Genomic DNA, 23,534 nt, shown 5'->3' on the forward strand with positions numbered 1-23,534 from the left:
GTGAGTCGTGTTTCGGTAGCTCAGATGGTAGAGCACTTGCCCGCGAAAGGAAAAGGTCCCGAGTTCGAGTCTCGGTCGGGCACACAGTTTTAATCTGCCAGGAAGTTTCATATCAGCGCACACTCCGCTGCAGAGTGAAAATCTCATTCTCGAAACATCCTCCAGGCTGTGGCTAAGCCATGTCTCAGCAATATCCTTTCTTTCAGGAGTGCAAGTTCTGCAAGTTTCGCAGGAGAGCTTCTGTAAAGTTTGGAAGGTAGGAGACGAGATATTGGCAGAAGTAAAGCTGTGAGTTGCGGGCGCGAGTCGTGCTTCGGTAGCTCAGATGGTACAGCACATGCCCGCAAAAGGTAAAGGTCCCAAGATCGAGTCTCGGTCGGGCACACAGTTTTAATCTGCCAGAAACTTTCATATCAGCGCACACTCCGCTGCAGAGGGAAAATCTCATTCTGGATAACATAACTACATTGTTTCATCTATTATTCTCAGATTTGAGGATAATGCAATAATTCCAGTAACAAAGGCTGCAACTGTTGCTAAGTATATATATTACAGAATGATATTTGTAAGAAGTATTGTTACAATATACTGACGAAATTTATGTACAGAAGAATAGAAACCGACCACAAGTTGCAAAACACCCTGGGTGCGAAAAGCTATCTGATTTCAGGGAACTAGTAGTCAACTGGGCACCCCTTTAAGATGTTAGTTAACAATTTCAATGTGGGTTATTTTAGTAGATGACGCGATTTATAAGGCTTCAACTACAGATCCTAGGGTGGAGATTTATAAAAACTTTACTTTAATATGAATGGAAGGTGACTAATAGAAACAAACTTTCAATAAACATCTTAATTTATTCTATAAAGCGTATTTACAATTAACAAATTATTCAAGAGTGCTTAATGATTTATAAATTCAGTGCTATAACTTTAAGTGGTGGAGTCTGAACGGTTTGCAGAGTTACTTTCCCCAACGTAATAACTAAGCCCTCCAAAATATCAAACAGGAATTTGGTCTGAAAATTCATTAACCACATATGAACATATGACTGGACACCAGCTAGTTATAGAAGAGTCTCATGCAGTCATTACAGCAACTGTGAATTTAAGATAGGTGATCGTAAAGAAATTGCCAACGACCTTGCCGCAGTGGTAACACCGGTTCCCGTCAAATCACCGAAGTTAAGCGCTGTCGGGCTGGGATAGTACTTGGATGGGTGACCATCCGATCTGTCGAGCGCTGTTGGCAAGCAGGATGTACTCAGCCCTTGTGAGGCAAATTGAGGAGCTACTTGACTGAGAAGTAGCGGCTCCGGTCTCGAAAACCGGCATACGGCCGGGAGTGCGGTGTGTTGACCAAATGCCTCTCCATATCCGCATCCAGTGCACCTATGATGTGAGGATCACACGGCGGCTGATCAATACCGTTGGGTCTTCATGGCCTGTTCCGGAGGAGTTTAGTTTTAGTTCGTAAGCCCTACATGTCGGCCAGTAATGAAAAGAGCACACTCGGCGTTGCAATATCAGAAGTTCCCTCCAGCACACAGAATCCTGCCAAGATAATGGATCACGATTCCAGTCCAATCATATCGTAATATCGCCTTCCCACTTATAAAAGGCGGTCACTTCTGCTCCATCTCCGTGAGGTCACTAATTTATCAACGGCACGTTTTCGAGCCCAGTACTAGCCTCACATCTGAGGTGTTCTAACATCAGATAGGAGTACACTAGGCTAGTGCCATTACTTCAGCACCCAGTGGTAAAGGGAATGATGGTAATCTACAAAAGCTTGTTTCGAAACATATGAATTTTGCTGTCTCCAGTTGTATGCATGGTGACTCGGCCACCGTTCTGCCGCTAAGCAATTCCAGATTGTAAAATACAGAAGAGTCGGTTGGCCCCTACCTGCGTGTTGGCGACCCACCTACTGCGAACACTGCTATCTGCCCTTGCAGTCTCTGTACACGGCCAAAAGCAGTTCTTTGTTCGCAGAAATGTATGCACCGTTTCCAAAATTGATCGCGTTATGGCTTCCCATAGTTAACAAAACTCATCCAAAAACATACCACTACAGCTCCATGCTGAAAGGAAAAGAAATGAGGCTGGTGAGCGGTGCGTGGCTCGTGTTCCCGCCATCATGTATTTTACACCCCGTTTTTAAAGTACTTCCACCTCACACCGTTAATTTAAATTATTACGGTCACTGAGTTGCTGCTTCGCCTAACCGTCAGCGGCGTTAGCAGCGCGTATCGATATATTCTCTCTGGTAGTATCTTTGCACGATTGCAATTACTTCCCGGTCGTTGTCTGTCTTAAGCGAGTTGGGAGTCGCGAGTTCGAGCGGCCAGTCAGTTGGAACGTGTCTGGAGAGCAGTCCGGACCTGCCAGTCGGAAGTTGCAATGCGGCACTATTGCAATCGGGCTGGAGCAGCAGTGAGGTCAGCGTCCACATGGCTCGCCCGACCATTGCCGCCACGCATCACTTGAACCGGGCTACGGTATTTGTGGATCGTCGGTAAGTCGTCCTACAGGACGACGCGTTCTGGCTTGCAGATCGTCCATGAGTCAGCTGTGTATACGTGTATCGACTCCCGCTTTGTCTTCGTGTGTGTTTATTTTCTGTTGGGTACCGTTCAGATTTTCGTGCAAGTGTTTGTCAGGTTGTGTGTGCAGTTGGCGTTATTTCTGAAACGTCCCCTTAGAAAAATTTATGAATTACTGTGCTTATAAACCTCTTACGTTATTGGATTTTCAAACAGCTGAGCAAAACTGAACGTACTCAGACATTTCTCTCTTTACTTATTCTGATCAACACTAAACTGATACACAATATTTTTAGCGCAACTCAACCTGACTTTCAATAATCCCTACAAATTAATGTCCCTGACTAACAATAACCTATACCTCTCTTGAATTCTTACCTCACAAAAATCTTCGTTACTCGAACTACTGCAATACAGCGAGCGCCACTACTGCCAGCTATATAAAGGATTCTAACTACTGAAGGCACTAACTACTGATAGGCATAGCTAGCAAATGAAAGATTTTGATAGTGAACAAACAATGTATTTACCTTAATAGTGTTCAAAGGTCATAACATATTCAATGGATAGTGTATTGGAAAAACTGTGATAGTGTTAGATGTTTGCTCAGTTACGAATACAAGGCAGGCATGTTTCGGTTTGCAGAAAGAATTTCGTCTAAGCGCTCAGTAATGTCTTTGAAGTCAGACTAGAATCGTCGAATCAAGCGAATGTGAATGATGTATTCCTTCGAAGGACAAGTCGATATGCTTCTCATTTACGGAGAATGCCAACGAAATTCAGTGAGATCTAGAGACTTATAAGCTGAAAGATATCCTGAACGTACTCACCCTACAGGTTGTACATTTAAATACGTATATGAAAAATTAAGAACAACTGGATCTTTAACGCAAAGCAAACATATCCGTCAAAAGAAAGTTACTAACGAGGAAACACAAATTGGTACTCTTCTCACTGTGGTTCGAGATCCTTGTGTTACGTCACGTCAAATCGCAGGGGGAATCTATCACTAGCCACTGTGGTTCGAGATCCTTGTGTTACGTCACGTCAAATCGCAGGGGGAATCTATCACTAGCCATAGTAGTGTTGTTCGTATTCTGAATCGCCGTAAGTATCATCCTTACCATGTCAGTCTCCACCAAGCATTAAATGGTACGGATTGTATGCTTGCCATTAAATTCTGTAGATGTGCTCAACTTCAGATTCACGGGAATGACACATTTATTAATTTGATTCTGTTTACTGACGAGACTACATTCATGAACCATGGAAATGTTAATTTGCATAACATGCGTTATTGGCCAACTATAAATCCACGTAGGCTGCGGAAAGTTGCACACCAAAAACCGTGGTCGGTGAATGTATGGGGTGTGATTATGGAGGACAGAATTATAGGCCTCTGACGGTTAGGCGAAGCAGCAACTCAGTGACCGTAATAATTTAAATTAACGGTGTGAGGTGGAAGTACTTTAAAAACGGGGTGTAAAATACATGATGGCGGGAACACGAGCCACGCACCGCTCACCAGCCTCATTTCTTTTCCTTTCAGCATGGAGCTGTAGTGGTATGTTTTTGGATGAGTTTTGTTAACTATGGGAAGCCATAACGCGATCAATTTTGGAAACGGTGCATACATTTCTGCGAACAAAGAACTGCTTTTGGCCGTGTACAGAGACTGCAAGGGCAGATAGCAGTGTTCGCAGTAGGTGGGCCGCCAACACGCAGGTAGGGGCCAACCGACTCTTCTGTATTTTACAATCTGGAATTGCTTAGCGGCAGAACGGTGGCCGAGTCACCATGCATACAACTGGAGACAGCAAAATTCATATGTTTCGAAACAAGCTTTTGTAGATTACCATCATTCCCTTTACCACTGGGTGCTGAAGTAATGGCACTAGCCTAGTGTACTCCTATCTGATGTTAGAACACCTCAGATGTGAGGCTAGTACTGGGCTCGAAAACGTGCCGTTGATAAATTAGTGACCTCACGGAGATGGAGCAGAAGTGACCGCCTTTTATAAGTGGGAAGGCGATATTACGATATGATTGGACTGGAATCGTGATCCATTATCTTGGCAGGATTCTGTGTGCTGGAGGGAACTTCTGATATTGCAACGCCAAGTGTGCTCTTTTCATTACTGGCCGACATGTAGGGCTTACGAACTAAAACTAAACTCCTCCCGAACAGGCCATGAAGACCCAACGGTATTGATCAGCCGCCGTGTGATCCTCACATCATAGGTGCACTGGATGCGGATATGGAGAGGCATTTGGTCAACACACCGCACTCCCGGCCGTATGCCGGTTTTCGAGACCGGAGCCGCTACTTCTCAGTCAAGTAGCTCCTCAATTTGCCTCACAAGGGCTGAGTACATCCTGCTTGCCAACAGCGCTCGACAGATCCATTGAATCAGTTACTTTAGTGAAAAAGCCTCACACCTTGACTGCCCATTTTTTAACCAAACGCTCTGTTCGATCGTGAAACATTCCTGCTACTCTGTTCTGTCTAGAGCAGAGTATGTACACATGGGCTCTACACATATACATAGTGGTAATTATTTACTTAGAAGCAAACCCAGTACTAACAAGCTCATCCTATTGTCACAGAATGGGCATATGATTAGTCAGACTGATCAGTTCAAATTCCTATGTGTTCAGATAGATAGTAAACTTGAAATGAGTATACTGGGACACTCTTGTATGTGGCACCAGAATAAGATAAAAGTTTAAAAAATTTAAATGAAACTAGTGTACTATAAACAATGAATGTCTCTGATAGGCTCGATAGTATGGATCGCTGTCTATGCGCGACCACAGAGCCAAAGATACTGTACTACTTTGTTGGTGTTAGAGAGTGCTGGGCACTCAGTTGTACGTAGCTTCCTGTGAGGGAAAGACGATGGAGTAAGCACATTAATGTAGGTATGTCAATATGGTTGAACATGGAAGCATAAGTCTTCACGAAAATATGGTAAAGATTAAAATAATTGTGATTTCTGATTTTGCCAGAGCGTTAGTATAGGTTAGGTGGCTGATAATTTGTAATTGTTGAGTAAGCACAGAATGTACGTAAACGATTTTGATAAAGAGGCTAGTTACAAATTTCAATTTTGTAATGATTTTAAGATTTGTTAACAGAGCTATGTGTAATTTGATGATTTGCATGTATGTTAGATTAATGAAGTTAGATAATACTTGCTGTTGAAATCAATTGTGAGTAATGCAGCTTCAGTTGCCAGATGTTTTTGGAAAGCCAAACTTAACTTGCAATATAATTTTGCTTAAAAATGAGTGTTAGAAATTCAGTATAATCAGCACCGCCTCCCAGTCTAGGTCATATATTTTTTAAAGAAGTTGAATTTGCTTAAATGTTCTCGTTTATCAGCCTAATGAATTTCAAGTGCGTTTGAAGTATTATGGCTAGCATTCACATTTTAAGGAAAGACCAGAATATATCGCGTTACTCTGTTGTTGCTTTAGAGGTAAGACAATTTAATTGTTGTTATGTAAACAGGGCCTTAAGATTCAGGGCTTAAAGGGCTGAATTTATTTTTCAGTGTCTGTATTTCTTTATTGGTATTGGGAGTCGCATTGCCCAATCAGTTTGTGTAAAGTTTTGCCAACAATAACACAGAGTAACCATACCACTTACAGCTACAACACATCACACGAGAATTCGAGTTCTGCATCCATTCCACAGATCAGACTTCATTCAACGTAATAGTAAAGTTTATTCTTTTATATTCTATTAAAGAACGTTACAAACTGTCGTGAAAAGCCCACAAGGATCTTGATCAAAGGCGTAATGCTGCCATTTTGACCATTCGAACGATATCCGAAGTAAGTGATTGTTCGACACGAAAATTAGTCTACTTTGCTTATTTTCATTCGCTTATGTCGTATGGTACTATATTTTGGGGTAACTATTCCCATTCTAAAAGGTTATTTTTGGCTCAGAAACAGGCGATTCGAACAATAGGTGGTGTAAGTTCGCGGACCTCTTGTCAACCCCTGTTTACTAATCTGGGTATCTTGACATTGGCCTCCCAATGTACAGGGTGAGTCACTAACTATTGACATCAAGAATAACTCCGAAAGTATGATAGGAGCTGAAACGTTTGTGTGACAGACTGTACATGGGACAACGAGGGCCATAATATGATGGTTTTTTGTAGCTAGGTGAAGGCGCATCAGGGATATGAAGGTCAACTTTGGTTTTATAAATGGCATGCTATAAGTTTGTACATATTTTCTGATAGTGGTAATCAAGACGAATCCAATGATGTGCAACAGTAATGTCTTTGAAGGTCAACGACGGTCACAATGGTGGCATGAACGTAAATTTACAGAAGGTGTTTGAAGTGATGACCATTGATATCAATGCAGTGCTGCAATCTTCTTATCATGGATTGAGTGGAATTCCTTATCACTGTGGCGCGTATCGAAGCACATGCACTGAGTTCTCTCTCGATAGCTTCAGGTGTATTTGGAACGGCTTTATAAACAATCTACTATACGAATCCCCAAAAGAAAAAATCCAAGGCATCAAGTCTGGTGAAGGAGCTGGCCACGACACCATTAAGATATCCTTCGATGAAATAGAGGCCTATAATTCTGTCCTCCATAATCACACCCCATACATTCACCGACCACGGTTTTTGGTGTGCAACTTTCCGCAGCCTACGTGGATTTATAGTTGGCCAATAACGCATGTTATGCAAATTAACATTTCCATGGTTCATGAATGTAGTCTCGTCAGTAAACAGAATCAAATTAATAAATGTGTCATTCCCGTGAATCTGAAGTTGAGCACATCTACAGAATTTAATGGCAAGCATACAATCCGTACCATTTAATGCTTGGTGCAGACTGACATGGTAAGGATGATACTTACGGCGATTCAGAATACGAACAACACTACTATGGCTAGTGATAGATTCCCCCTGCGATTTGACGTGACGTAACACAAGGATCTCGAACCACAGTGAGAAGAGTACCAATTTGTGTTTCCTCGTTAGTAACTTTCTTTTGACGGATATGTTTGCTTTGCGTTAAAGATCCAGTTGTTCTTAATTTTTCATATACGTATTTAAATGTACAACCTGTAGGGTGAGTACGTTCAGGATATCTTTCAGCTTATAAGTCTCTAGATCTCACTGAATTTCGTTGGCATTCTCCGTAAATGAGAAGCATATCGACTTGTCCTTCGAAGGAATACATCATTCACATTCGCTTGATTCGACGATTCTAGTCTTACCGCTCCTGTTAGTGTTGAATTGCGAAACCGTCGAATGGTGTTTAAATGTCAATGACACGTTAGGTCAATACGTCGTAATCGGGCAATATTTACTATTTGCACGATATACGAGCGAGAATTGTCAGAGCATATGATTCGATAACTGCCACAGTGATACGGAATACCACTCAATCAATGACAAGAAGCTTGCAGCACTGCATTGATACCAATGGTCATCACTTCGAACACCTTCTGTAAATGGACGTCAAGCCACCTTTTTGAACTTCATTGACCTTCAAAAACCTTACTGTTACACATCATTGGATTCGTCTCGATTGCAGCTATCAGAAAATAAGTATCAAACTATAGCATCCCATTTATATACAAAAAAAACGGAGTTGACGTTTATATCTCTGACGCGACCCCACCTAGAACACAAAACCAACGTCATATTCTTGCCCCCGTTGTTCCATGCAACATCTGTCCAATAAACTTTTCAGCTAATATCATACTTTCGAAATTACTCTAGGTGGAATAGTTAGTGACTCACCCTGTATATATTCTTTATTGTCATTTCTTGTTATCAATATTAGCATATTTCCACGAATAACAGCTTTTACTCAGTTAATAGTCGGCGGAAATCCAACCTGCGTTAGGATCGTTCAGAAACTGTACCGTACACTGGGCATCCATTTTCAGTAAGTTACCACAAGAATTTAAAAATCTAGGCAGTAATTCATGGGCCTTCACGTCGAAACTGAAGAGTTTTATCGTGGGTCACTTCTTCTGTTCTGTTGAGGAGCTCCTTGAAAAATGAAGCTGATTCTTACGTTAAATTGTTGATCGCGTGTACTTAAACTTACGGCTTGATTTTTTCTAGAGTTATAAACATTTTATTTTTATCTGCTATTACTTTCATATTGTAATTTGATGCATTGACACGTTCCATGAAATTGGAGATTTGCTCCGCAAATTGGTCCTACGGAACTTGACCTGTAAATAAATAAATGCAGTCTGTTATGGAATCTGATTGACTAGGAGACCTAAATGTAAAATAATTTCTTAGAAATGAAGAGAATCGAGACACCTAGCTGGTTTGAGTGTGGCGATACTATAATCTTTTCGAACTCTATACTCATATAAATGATAATTACACTCCTTGTCTGAAAAGCGAACGTGTTGGAGTGTAAAGATACTGTGGTCTCTATTCCGATGTCTGCAATAAAATGATGTTGGTGAGAAGTGAACAGATTACGTCCAGTCGTAAGAAAGGTGCAAGTCGGACATGTAAAATTGTGATTTCTGTTCATCGATAGCAATAAGGGTACGAAACGTTTTACATGGAAAATTATGTTTCAGTCATAGGAAGGATATAGTTTTATACGGGTAATTGGTATTTCCAGAGGCACAGTGGTTCGGAGGAGGTATTTCTGATACTTCGCACATTGTCGAATGTCACCTGATTGTCGCTGTGATCGTAATATTTAATTGTAGTTCCACTAATGATTATGAGGCTGGTTCCCCAGGGTGACTCTGCTTTGCTGCTGTTTGTGTGGCAGAGGTCACCAATGACTGGAAACGTGGACAAAAGTCATTAACGCGACACACAGTAGATGTAAGGAGCGCCAAATTCTTGCATGGCTGTGTCTTTTTCAATGCGTCTTTTGCAAAGAAAACTTCGTTTACATTCATAAACGGTTCTCGGTCAATCCATTCAGCAGTTGACAGCACCAACGACTGCTCACACAATATGCAGCAGTCCCATTCCATTACATAAAAGCACACAGAATGGCAAGACGCAGTATTTGAAGCTTGTGGTTATTAGACACATGACATTGTTTTCTTTTGCAGTTTTGTCATCTATAGGACTGTGTCAAGAATTCCAATGTCTACGCACGTGCCCCAACAATGCAGTGCACACCAGTGCTGATACTTGCGGAATCCAGCTGACTCAATGTAAAGCCCTGGAGATGGGACTGCCAGATGAAGCTATAGGTGGCGTCAGTTAGTTAACACAGTTGGGGATTACGTTAGGGTGAGTCCAGAAGATTCTTACCGTCCTGGTGTTTGATAGTACAGTTCGTATTTTAACTTAGGTATGGTGGCATGGAGGAGCGTATGGTTCTGTTACGTTGGTTACGTTATGTTTACTATTCCTCTCATAATTTTGAGGTGATTATTTTTTGCAAGCTTAATACAGCAGCAAATATTGTCTCTCAGTGACAAGGAGTGTACTACACCAATGGTGAGGTTACTATGGCAGATGTGTGCATGGCCCTGCTTGCTGTCTATGGCTGCTCACATCTGTGGCAGTCTCGAGAGTGTTTGCAGACGGTCTACAGTTTGTGAACTTACCAGAAAAGGCTCTTCCTGGAGTGGTGTAACTCTGCTCTTAGTGCGAGTACCGTGGACGGTGTGGTGGTTGACTTCTCAATCTGTCATGTGATCATGAACTTTGCAGTCACGGAACAGGGCCTGAAAGGCAATTATTTAAAGAAAGATTCGAGTGCTTCAACTACACAGGGTACACTTTGGACTTTAACTTAGGGGAATAAGTCAGGGTTGCTGGCTGGCGCTGCCAACATATTGGCAGGCAGGTGAACGCCATAATAGAGGACGGCAGGGGCCACAGATATGATTCATGAGTCGCAGCGGTAATCTGGTGTTTCTCATTGTGTGACGTAACTGACAAGAAAAGTTTCTTTTTAACCTCATGATACAATACTTAGAGGAAATGTAGCCTATATTTTAGCGATGTGAAAACGTATGTTTTCCCAGTCGCTACGAATGTGAGGCAGGATATACATTTAGGAAGGGATGGTCAGCAGGCAGGTACGTTTTGCTATTGTTAACATGAATCACATGTGTCGTTTTGCAGGAAGCATTTCCCTCAGCGTTCAGGTATGTCTCTGAAGCCTGAATGTTTAACGGTCCGTGATATATGCTACAGAAAAAATTTGTTTCCGAGGCACTGTTTGGTTTTGACAGGTATTAACTCTCTCTCTCTATGCTACAGGTGCTGAGAAGGCCATTGGCGTTAATAGCAGGAATTTCTAGGAATTACCATATTACTGGAGGCTGCTGTTGAACGTTTTGACAACTGAGACATTGAACAGCTATAAATCAGGAAGGAGTTTGTCTTAGAAAATTATCCTGCAGAAAGGCCCACAAAATTTTGAAGACACCTTAAGAACACTCCACATGCCATTGCATGTGACATCCACTTGCAGCGCTGTGCTGAGGGCCTAACAATATTTCCGCTGGCAGCTCACGTGGTAGCGCACTACAAGAGACAGTTGCTGGCAGAGCACCGAGCAAGCTGCGGCTGTGGTTCCATCAGTGGCCCAGGACCTCGTGCAGTGTATCGCTGTGTGTTAAATACGCCATTACAAGCCTTGTGTGTGGTAGTTCCTAACCTCCACTGCTCTGACACCCATAATTTACAGAGCTTCTTTGTGTTCCTTTTATATTCTGCAGCACACATCTCTTATTTACAGATGAAGTGGTTTTATTCTTTGCGTAGTCGCGTCTAGCACTGTGTTGTTATCAGTAGCAAGTATGTGTAGCCAGATTTGTTAATATGACTGCAGTTGTCGTTTATTTAACACTCTGTAAGTTCTCTGCTTATTCCAGTTTAGGGTGTTATGCCATTGTTCGTTTCAGACCATTACTTTGTCCTGGCAATTCCACAGTGAAGCAGAGAGGTTTGTTTCAACTTGCAGATGAAGCGAGCTTCGTATGTAGAGTGTCTATTTATTTTGAGTCTGCAAGCTACTAGTTTTTGAGTGGTATTGTGAATGTTTTCCAGTAGGATAACACCGGTTGTGTGACATTGTCAATTCTGAACCATGCTGCAATTTTAGGCACTCATTGTAGAGCACTATATATACTGATCTATAATTAGGAATGATCTCTACTCCAGTTTCCCACCAAACCTAAAGTATACTAACCTACCCTTCACTCTGGCAGCTGGATAGAGATCGACAGTTTCCCACCATTTGCAGGGGTGGGGGATGAAGGGGGTGGTTGATGTAATGTGTTTGGGATGGGGTTTGGGGAGTAAGGTTATGTGGACGTAACATACTTGCCTCATTTCCCCCCAAAATTTGAATTCCCCACCATGACATCAGCACGATGTTACCACATCTAGGACCACCATCTAGCGTCCGCTATCTGTGTTAAATCTGGAAATAGTACAGTCTGTGCCAGGAACCGCCCAGCCCGACTACTATCGGTGTTGGTGCAGACAATGTGATCATTGGCTTCCTATATTTTTACTCACCTAAGTGTCTAGCAGTATTCTCGCAAACACGCCACATAATTTACTACCTGATTTTCGTCTGCACTGTTTTAACTGCAGCACTAAGTGGACTACACTTGAAACTTCCTGGCAGATTAAAACTGTGGGCCGGACCGAGGCTCGAACTCGGGACCTCTGCCTTTCGCAGGCGAGTGCTCTACCAACTGAGCTACCCAAGCACGACTCACGCCCCGTCCTCACAGCTTTACTTCTGCCAGCAAGTTAGCCGTGAGTCGTGCTTGGGTATCTCAGTTGGCAGAGCACTTGCTCGCGAAAGGTAAAGGTCCCGAGTTCGAATCTCGGTCCGGCACACAGTTTTATTCGGCCTGGAAGTTTCATATCACCGCACACTCCGCTCCAGAGTGAAAATCTCATTCTGGACTACACTTTTCTGTGCAAACTGACCATTTTGCTCCCACTTGTCGTCACTTCAATGACTCAACTCTTATCAGCGGAAAAATAGGTGTTAATGGCTAGGTCTTGCCACACGTATTTGAGGCTATTAACCGATCTAAAATAGACCACCCCTGACACCTGTAGTCATTATTCCGCAAATGAAGTAAATACTGAAGTAATGATGTTCGATACAATGACATCAGTCACCTACAAAATCAACTGCACTTATTCCCCTAATAACTTATATATGTCTGGAAAATCCGTGTAATGAATTCAAATGCTCCACGTCTCGGATGGACTAATAGCAAAATTCTGTGGCCTTGCTTCAAAGTCTACTCTCTTCACAGACGTACAGTCCCAACATCCCCATATGAAAGGCACGCCTCAAAGTCATGATATATTTGATGAAATTCTCCGCTACTAGTTTCGCAATGCGAACCAAGAACGTAGGTACGCGAAAACTTCACATTAACTGTGAATGAGTAAAGGACATTATTGCAGATGTGCTCATGTCCTGTATAATGTGGCAGCACCTTACTGGGCGGCAGTGCGGCATCAACAGAACCGTGCCCGCAGACCCAAGACACAACATAGTGTATCAACAACACTGCCCAAAGTTCGCCACCAGTCGCACATCAGTCTGAATTGCTCGAGGAACCTAATTTCAGAATTTTTCCAACTAAGCTTTCTGAACGTTCCAAAGACATTAATTTCTGTAGAAATTGATAGCTACGTACAGACGTGTCTCTTTACAGTGAACCTTCGCGTTAATAACATGGTAAATAATGTGAGCAAAGAATGTACCTAACGTGAGAGATGACTTTCAACCGGAGGTGAAAAAATTTGTCGGGGGCGGCCCCAAAGGATTACTGCTGATGCCCGGAAGGAAAAAGAGTGATATTTCAGACCGTAAAAGTTGACAGAAGGTGCCAACAAATTGTTAAATTCCAGGAATTCGATTATGTGCAAATCAGGAAAGAAAAATACGGTGCGGAGAGGAGAGGCATTCGAAAATTTTCTCCAAGATAGGCGAAGGAGATTTCTCGCAATAACAATCCCGTTTTAAACGGTATCAGAGAAAACAAGTCGTAATATGCTGTAATATGCCCGACAGCGACCACTTTCTCCAACGACCGCGAGCAGCGCAGCCTGACACCCTGGGACGAGTTCCCGGGTGCAGTCATTCTGCAAGGACACTGAGGGAAGCCGGGGCAGACTTCCTCGCCCCGGTCAGAAGGAACACGATTCGAAGGGCCCTTCCGACTCCGAGAAGCATGCCGAGAGCTGATGGACACCTGCAGCCTTTGGGGCAGAACGCAACGCAAGTACCCGCGGAAGCATCTGAATTCTTCTGGCCTGACAGCAGTCATTTTACCGGCCTTAGAAAGCAGGGATGTGCCGACAATTCCAGCACCCCACCGGCACAGGGAGGAGCGTGCAAAGCGTGCGGGGAAATAGCGCAGGGAGGCCTGCGGAAGAGGCCAGCGAAGGAGATGTTTTTCTCGACATTGAGGACATTCCTTAGAAATCACGGACGCCGGCAGATTTTTAGATGGAGCTCAAACATGAGTCCGTCCAGAGCTTTAGAGTGTGAAATCGTGAGAGACAAATCAATTCACGAGGCACACGCCAGCCCACGTCAGATAGGAAATTTCCACCCTGCACCGGAGGCGTGGCGATGACACGGCGATCTGTCATTGGGCTGCACTGAAAATTTCGTCCACCAATGACAACGCCTGAAAGGAAGAGTATTTCGAAGAGGAGTTGAGCTGAGGGATGGATGAGAAGCGTAAAGGGGAGTGGTGAAGACACCACGGAAGCGAGAGGACATGGGCGCTCTTCCACCCATCGCCAACATCCGCCTTCCGAAGTCGACAACGGGCAGACGACACGGAGATCGTACCTGGGACTCGCCGCAACGCCGCGAATGCTGATGAGAGCAACCAACCCGTGCCGCACAGCTCCAACGCGACACGCCGCACTGACGCAGCGCCTGCTGCCGACAGCAGTATATGACGAACAATAACGAAGAATGATGCGACGATTCGTCCTGTCCTGCTTCCCCTTAATAACTGTGTCGTAACCACGCCCAGTCAAATCGATTCCGAGATTTATAATTTTGTTTTGGTTTGTGCAAACAGCACGAAAATAATGATATTTCTTTCGTGTTTTGATCATATATGCAGTCTTTTATATTCGTAGATTGATCCCTTATTTGTGTACCCTTTTGTTTGATTTCATGTAATTTCTCGAGTTCGCTACGTTTTTGGCGCCCAATGTGGGGCGACGTGATTGGTAATTTTCGTGTTAGCTGATGCAACAAAATAATTTCTTGTGTTCACCCAGTACGAACGAGGAGAAATAGCTCAAAAGCAAAGCTAGTGCATTAGAGATTCAGTGGAAGAATCCTAAGGAAATGCAATCCGAAAACAAAGGAAGTAGGTTACAGTAAGCTTGTTCGCCCACTGCTTGAATACTGCTCAGCAGTGTGGGATCCGTACCGGATAGGGCTGATAGAACACATAGAGAAGATCCAAATGAGAGCAGCGCGCTTCGTTACAGGATCATTTAGTAATCGCGAAAGCGTTACGGAGATGATAGATAAACTCCAGTGGAAGACTCTGCAGGAGAGACGCTCAGTAGCTCCGTACGAGCTTTTGTTAAAGTCTCGAGAACATACCTTCACCGAAGAGTCAAGCAGTATATTGCTCCCTCCTACGTATATCTCGCGAAGAGACCATGAGGATAAAATCAGATAGATTAGAGCCCACACAGAAGCATATCGACAAACCTTCTTTCCACGAACAATACGAGACTGGGATAGAAGGGAGAACCGATAGAGGTACTCAGGGTATCCTCCGCCACACACCGTCAGGTGGCTTGCGGAGTATGGATGTAGACGTAGATGTAGATTCTGATGGAAGGAGGGAAGGAAGCATCGGAACCCAACAGTCCCATGTTTTATTCAAACGAAACGTGAATTTAAACACAGTACATCGTCAATAAATATTGTAAATGAGCCGATGAGTATCTAATTTTCCTGTTATATAGAACATGAGTGTGTAGACGTGTAATGCGTCACTTTGAAGAAAAGCGATGATAGGCAATGAAAACCTCGTAACTTTAGTTTGTCAATTATTGCGGGAGGAGCAAAAACGTTTTCCTAAAAAATAGTATAGAATAATGCAGAAGGTTGTTTCATGTGTAACTACATAGTAGGACGACTCCAGGAACTTTCAAATCTCTCTTTGGTAATAGAGATGTGATAGGTACGATTATTGGAATTACGAGAGTTCAAAGACACGTGAAGTTACGACGCTTTCATTGCTTGCGTCGATATCCCTCTCTATTTCGTGTGTGCTGTCACCCTGATGAGATCTTCGCTTTGTCCGTGTATACTCTGAGCAGCACGTTGCTCTAAGGACGAATGTACGCAGAGAAAGTGAATACTACTGTCTCGGAATATACAGAAGAGTTTCTTTACTAACATTACTCGTATCAGAAACGATTCTTCTCTCCACTCTCCCGCATTCTTTCCGTTTCGCATCAGAATTCTTGCCGTTCTTGCAATATATTTTCGTAAGGGTTGCACTGTGTGTAAATACGTTGTCAATGCCGTAAATTTTCGTGTTAAAAGACGCTGGTAAAAATGATAGTTTACTAACATACAAAATTCTTTCAGCTCCTTATTCAAGTTTTTGTTGGAAAGGGCAGTAAATGAAGTGCTTCAAACATATAATCAATCAACAATATAGGATTGTAGGTTCACCTTGTTGCAAAACACTAGCTTCATTTATTGTCTTTGAGAAACTACTTTATGCGGTAATATCACCATCATCAGTAGGTTTTTCTTTATTCTACAACATGCTAAATTACCATCGCTATAAACATTACTACACATTATTACATGTTAAATGTTTGGTTCCAAATATTTTATTCTGTGAGTTGTTATATAATACCTCATTTACTTTAAGAGACCGCTTGGTGGTTGCCTGTATATCAGGCGTATTTTCTGCGTACTGTTGCCATTTCTTCGACATAGAGCATGTCATCTGCAGAGTATGAGCAGCTGTTACAAACATATTTGGAAAAGTGCGCTTGTACATACCACCGTTATGGTATTAGGAACTGCGATAGTGTTGTGGATACTGTTTTGGTGTGCTCTAGGTTGTTACGTAATTTAGCATGCACTCACGTTCGCTGGTCGGGATCCAGTTGCATTTAAATACAGAAAAAAATAACATTTAATCTTCGGTCGTTAATTTAAAACATTACACCATCCTACTTTTCGCGCGCGTCATGAGAATGTATCGCATATTGCGAAAAGAGTTTTTTAAAATTGTAGCGGGAGTTCTGATGACTTCCGTTCCTTATTTATGTCTTCGCCTGTGATGGGGGAGTGATGTCTGTTTGTTTGTGTGTTGTTCGTGTTAGGTCTCTAAAAGCTAGGAAGTGTGTGCCGTGGGAAAGTATTGTGTTTTCATCTACTACTGATTTCCCTCCCGCTATATCTTTTTGTATATAATTATTTGTTTCTGTTGTTAGTTTCCAGTGTAAAGTGTTGGTGCGTTTCAGGTGTACATCACTTTCTGATATTATTGATATGCTGGTTTTTACTTATTAGGCGTCCCTGCGAAAGTGGAATGTGTGTTGTCACTCTTCAAAGCTTTCGTGATCTCTGTCTACATTGTTCGGAAGTTTGTGCATGATTGTCCTATGTATTGGGCTTGACAGATGTTAAACGTGAGTTGATACATGCTTGCATTACTGAATTTGTATGAAGTTCTTTTGTCTGATCTTAGCCGTTGTTGAACTGTGTTACTTGTTCTGAATGTTATTGGGATCCCCCGCTTTTTCAATATGTTTCCAATTCTATGCCATATTATTATTGTGTATTAATGTATACAATATGCTTTTTTTCCTGATGTGGTGAGGTTACCATGTTGCCTGTGTGTTCTGCCTCTGTGTTTCCAGGACCAGTACCTGGGGTTTGTCGCCCCTGGTAGCTGAGTGGACCGGGTTCGATTTCTGACTGGGTCGGAGATTTTCTCCGCTCAGGGACTGGGTGTCGTATTCTCCTTATCATCAACACTTCATCCCCATCGACGCGCAAGTCGCCGAAGTGGCGTCAGCTCGAAAGACTTGCACCAGGCGACCGGTCTACCTGACGGGAGACCCTAGATACACGGCATTTCCATTACCTGGAGTTTAATTCAGAACGTAACTATCAATAATACATAGTACTAAATGATATGTACATATTGAGAGAGAAACGAGTGCGAGATGATTATGGAGTGCAAACGTGGAAGCGGCTTTAGTTGATAGCAGAATGCTGAACGCTGAAATAGTCCCAAACTTCATTAGTGCTGCAGTATCGCAGTACAAATCCGTTTAAAATATTCGTGCTGCTGAAGGTGTTAATGTCAAGTTGCAGCAACTTTTTTCAGAAACGAGTTATTAAAACTCTTACAGAAAGGTAAACCTTAATCTAGATGTTTTCATCCCAACAACTTCGGGAAAAGTAGGTGAAATATAAACGATAAATTTCTCACTCCCAGTTATAGCCTGTGGCACACTTCTCTTGAACTTTACGAAAGTTCGACTTTTTTGTGTAGGTTAATCGTAATGTCACAAGCAGTTCTTCATATTACGCAAACAACATTGTTATGGTGGTGGTAGGTTCCTATATGACCAATCTGCTTAGGTCATCGGTCCCTAGGCTTACACACTACTTAATCTCACTTAAAATAACTTACTTTAAGGACAACACACACACACACACACACACATGCCCGAGGGAGGACTCGAACCTCCGACGAGGGGAGCCGCGCGAACCGTGTCAAGGCGCCTAAGACAGCAGGCCTACCCCGCTAGGTACCATTGTTATGTATTAATATTTTACCACACGCTTAGGAATTTCAGAGATAATGAATCGGCTTTTGACGATGAAATTTAATCTCATATGTTATCTTGTAAGCTGATAAAATTATTTAAAAACCTAAGAAAATATTTTAAGAAAGTAAAAATAAAATTTCGTTGCGGTTACGGGACGTAAAAATTAAATACCAGTAACAAATAAAAAGTCTCCGTTTTCATTTGTGTTTGAAATTGACTCAGCTTTATCTATCCCATACAAAAATCTATATCAAATTTGAGAAATTTATGAAAAGTGAACCTGAGTTCATCATTACTAACGCTTGTTTCTTACTGTATTCACTTAGTTTTCGTAGTAGAGTAAGTAAGGTAAACGACCGTGTAAACAATCTTTATTAACATCGTGCCCTGACGTGTATTTTATCTTTACTCCACGTCTATCACAAACAGTTCCATTAAATGTTGTACACGTTTTTACTTTAATTCTTTGTTTCATGGACAAGAAGACGAACAGTGGTGAAGTCGCTCACATTTCAGGTATGACGCGAACTGTAAATGCTTTCATATAGTAACGGTGTAACGGTAAGACTCACAGTGACCAGAATAATCAGTGAAATGTCCAAATTCTTTCTCTTTTTCGCCTTTCTAAACTCTTAGAAACTATGGAATAATGTCAAAAAACATTATTTACAAAATCCTAAGTTCTTGAAGCTAGCCTTTTGGAACATATACGTCCCAGCACTTGGTCCCACGTTGAAAGTCACTATGTTTCCGTAGATCCATATGTATCTGGGAAAGCTGAACTTCCGCAATAGTTACGAGTCACCACCTTATTATGAAGACATTTGGCTTTTTTGTTTTTATAATCACAGTTGACTTTTTCCATTCGTTTATTATTCATCTCCCATACGTAACGTGTACATACACTATGATTTAAACCAGAATAGTACAGCATTGCAGCACACTCTTTTAAATCTGTATTTATCCTTTTTTTGATTAAAAATCCTTGCACCATCCCCGAGAGGGCAGCTCATTCTTTCCCAAATAAAGTATTCATCTGGGATTCGGAGTTAAATGGAGTAGCAAGGGGCGTATTCAGGGCCTACGAAACGAGGCGGATAGCGAGGCAGTGGGCAGGAGAGATGTTGGGGTGGAGGGAAGAAAGGGCGGAAGTAATTGTTTGTTTTGCTGGAAACTTGTTCCTCTAATATTTATTCCCCAAAGTCCCTCGTGGCAACAAAAAGCAGCCGTTGAATCACAGCCATTGTGTTGCACGAGTGCGTTACACAAAAGGGGCTTAAACTCCCGCCGTGCTAAGGTATTAAATATGCTATCACGTACCTATTAAGATAGTATACACCTTCTAGCATGTTTTTCTCGTCAGCTAGAAATAACAAAACCACCGACGTTTTACCGATTGTCTTAAATACTTGCTGTTTAGAAGGCAAACAATGTTGCAGACAGTAATTACACAACCGAAAATATTGTAGCTTTAAAGTCTTCATAACATTTCTTGCAGTTTAGATGGAAGAAAACAAACGTTTAGTGATATCCTCTAAAGGGAAATTAACTCTGGTGCTCTTTGAGCCGAAGTCAACCTACCCGATACATTAAAACTGAATGCTGAATTGGGCTCTATCAAAGTTGCACAGACATTCGTACCAGTAGTACGCACGTTTTCTGTCACTCCGCTAACACCCCTCAAAGCAAAATTATGGCAAATGTCCTCTTAAACATACGCTAGCAGTTGGATAAGAGATGAAACGTATACTTCTCAGAGGAGTTTACTTTGGAAAACAAAAGGTCAGCTGTAGACGAACATTAATAGAAGCACCTTCAATCGGAAAATAGGGCTTATCTTAAATGTTCACTTACCGGGGAGGTGTTACGTACCTTCCTAGAATGGTATCACGTCGGACAATTTGCCTTAGTTTAAATTCAACCCCTGCAGAGACAGTTTACAAACAATATATACATTTGACAATCGAAGTCCCTCATAGAAAGAGGTCGTTCCTCTTCTGCAGAAGGTTAAATGGAGCTTTGTGTTACTTTCTTATCCTAGGGTGACGAAAGAAATTAAGAATATGTGATCAGTAACGATCCTGCTTGGAAATTAGGATCGAATCTGGTATAAACCTTGTTCTCCACAGATCTAAAAAGGATTTCCCTGCTCAATTCTGTCTGTGTGTTCAGGGTAGTCTCAGGATCTGCTGTAGAAATTTTGATTCGGTTTTGACTGACACACTGATTCACGAGAGAAGCTGCCGTGTAAAATTTACAAAAATTCATGAAAATCGGCTGAACTATGATGAATTAAAGTCTGTGCTGCCACTGTGGAGACTATGGCATTACCATCTACCAGTACAGATGCCGCATATCCGGGCAGCAGTGATGCTTGAGCAGAATCCGAGTCAGCCCTGGTGCTGTAGAACATGTCTCAAAAACGAAAAGTCACGTAATCGACTCCCGGTAGGACCACGGATTTTTCGCTTCGGTTTAACATACCATTCACCTCTCTCTAATGTGGAAATTCGCCAGAAACCAAATTGTGTTTGGATTGTATGTTAAATTATGGATCTCTCTTCCCCAGATCTCAGTCATAGTGTGGTCTGTTACCCTCTCAATGATATGTGGATTTGAGTTTCACGTTAAACTGTATGTCCAGCGCCTCCGTTTCCTGCCTATATATGTAGACCAATCTGTGGAGCTACTGTATGGATTTTGGTACACGTAGCGGACTGGCATGCCTCATATCCGCCCCCACCCCCTTAACGGCTTGCGTTGTTAATGAGGGCAGGGGGCGTCTGCTGCTCTGCTTAAATAGTGACGAATCATCCGATCGTAGTACTGTTGCAATAGTTTATCAGTGGGACTGAGGAATGGATGTGATGATTGGCACGTAATTGTTCGCGTCAATGTACCAGGTGGTTTAAACAGAAATATCTAGCGATTCACGCGTAGTAATAATCAAAATGAAATTGATTTAAGCGTGAGCCGAATGTTTTCGACTCTGAGGAACTTTGTCGTGCACTGAGTTATTCTTTCACTTGTCACACGGAGAAATTACTGAGTTTCCTGGGGCTAGAAGTTCATTTAAACGGTGCGACGTAGCTTTGTATAGTAAAAGAAGATTTAATATACATAAATAATTGTAAAAAGTTCAAATAAACAACTTGACTTAAATGCTGAGATAACATATCATTTCCTTCAGACTGCTGGAGTGTGTAATAATCTAAAAGTACTCGCATAGACAGTTGGCTCCAATGAAGAGTGACTGCTGGTTCCAGCCTGCACACTGTTCAGTTTCAAAGAATTAGATCCTCCTTGAACGGAACTCAAAAGATTTTTCTTAATTGGAAGCCAGCATTCAGTAATCTCTGGAGGCTGTTACTTTGCACCTAGCTATGTGGTCTCTGACATTATCTAGCGGAAATGATACGAGCATGCGGCATTGTTGGCTGGGAGGCCCCATCCGGGAAAGTTTGGCCGCCGAGTTCCAGTCTTATTTCAGTCGATGCCACACTGGGCGATTTGCATGCTGGTGATGAGGGTAAAATGATGATGAGGACAACACAACACACAGTCCACGAGCAGATAAAATCTCCTACCCGCTGGAAATCGAACCTGGACCCGCTGCACGGGAGGCAAACACGTAACCACTCAGTTGTCTTGCGGAAACTTTGAAAGATAAGAGCTCAGTGTTACAGGTATCTACAAAGTTCAACAGCAACGACGGCACTAAACAGAGAAGAATCTTCGAGTTCCATACCTTTTGGCTTTCAGCTCTGCAAATATACGGCGACTGTGATATTCAAGTACCATAAATTTATTATAAAACTTGGCTAGTTAAACTCAAGAGTTTACATAACTTATGGTCTTTTCTGTGGGTAATATAAATAGTAGTAACATGAACTGAACTCATGTTTCTGCGTTCTTATGTTCGGTTTCATTTTCAGTTAAATGAAACAAGATTTCTCATTTTTTGGCCAAGCTTTTTTTTTCTGCTCTAGTTCAGCTGCACCAGTCTCTTGAATGTATATTTTTCACTTTACTAGAAATACGACATTCTTATACCTTTATTAGTATTTTGTGCAGTAACAGGTGATACGGTGCACTGGAACATTTTTCATGTACTGTACATCAATTATTGTGTGTGTTGTTAAGATAGTGTGAAAATTGAAAGAAATATTAACGCAATTTTGATTTTTGGATTATGTTACAGACCCGTTCACAGTATAACAAAATGCAAGATGAGCAAGAGTCAAATATTCAAGCGACTAGTGATGGTTCTGTAGTAGCAGGGACAGCAGCTTTGTCTCCGGGCACAGTAGATCACTAGTAGGGATTTTCAATCAGTTAAAAATTTGGACCACTACAGTGTGCAACACAATACAAGCTATTTGAAATTACCACGACTGTAATGAATGTTTCAGCCTAGGTTGAAAACGTCACTAAATAAGATTCAGATTCTTTTACTGTACAGGTTTTCAATATAACTTCAAAGCAAGGGCAAATATCGAATGAAATAGCGCAACTGCACCGAGCACAGGTGCAATTCCCGAATAACATGAAAAAGCTTTAGCAGGAAGTTTATGAGATCAGCACAGGTCAAGGTAAGGTCGAATCTACGAGTCATCAATTAAATGAGCATACTCACCAGGCTATGAAGAGCTGATCGCAAACAAATTTAATGATAGCAGAGAACAATTTTCAGATGAACTGTAAAATGGGATCGAATAGTGGAGAAACAAGTTTCCGCCTGTGTTGAGAGAAGCTTAGACAAAGTTGTTTCTGACTTGTCTGATCGTAATGAACCTTCCAGTGAAGAGTATATAAAAGAATTGGAGAGGTCTGCCTCAGACTTCGTACAATGGAAACCACTAATAGATAAGTCAGTCGAAACTTTTTCTAGGGAGATTCAAGAGGCCCGAGAGGTAATGCAGAATACGAAAATGAAGAGGCAGAGCGAGGATGTAACACAGACCTCAAGCCACGTATCTTAAAGGAATAACCAGCTGGCACTCAGATACTTTGTGTAAACAATAGTCAGTAGGCCAACGGTGTTCAGTTCCCGACTAACGTGTATATTACGACGCTGATAGATGAGAAATTGTTCAGACATAGACAAATGCAGCCATTCCCATAACACAAGAAGCCTATCAATCTGGTGGTATTTATAAGAG

At 42.0% G+C, this 23,534-nt stretch overlaps 1 pseudogene; it reads left to right on the forward strand.

Annotated features, from left to right (window-relative positions):
• The first annotated feature begins 1,133 nt into the window (after positions 1 to 1,133).
• Positions 1,134 to 1,251, forward strand: LOC124709311 (annotated as a pseudogene).
• Positions 1,252 to 23,534: the final 22,283 nt, after the last annotated feature.

This window comes from Schistocerca piceifrons, chromosome 7 (assembly GCF_021461385.2).
Source record: "Schistocerca piceifrons isolate TAMUIC-IGC-003096 chromosome 7, iqSchPice1.1, whole genome shotgun sequence".
Lineage (NCBI taxonomy): Eukaryota > Metazoa > Arthropoda > Insecta > Orthoptera > Acrididae > Schistocerca > Schistocerca piceifrons.